Source organism: Pygocentrus nattereri, chromosome 13, assembly GCF_015220715.1.
Source record: "Pygocentrus nattereri isolate fPygNat1 chromosome 13, fPygNat1.pri, whole genome shotgun sequence".
NCBI lineage: Eukaryota > Metazoa > Chordata > Actinopteri > Characiformes > Serrasalmidae > Pygocentrus > Pygocentrus nattereri.
This window is the reverse complement of record NC_051223.1, coordinates 15,637,319-15,637,538: the sequence shown is the minus strand read 5'-3', so window position 1 is coordinate 15,637,538 and position 220 is coordinate 15,637,319.

Genomic DNA, 220 nt, shown 5'->3' with positions numbered 1-220 from the left:
GTGACTATAGTGTCATGACATCATTTCCTTCGGTATTTTATAGCTTCTTTAGTGGTGACACTCAGCTCCGTCTAAAAGCCTGACTGTTAAATCTGTCCCTTCATCAAAAGGGTTGTGGACTGTAATTGTTCCTCTAAACAAGTGGAGGTGAACGGGTTGAGGATTGTTCTGGCTGAATGTCGAAGGGTCAGTGTGCTGTATGAAAGTCGTTTGTTACCAC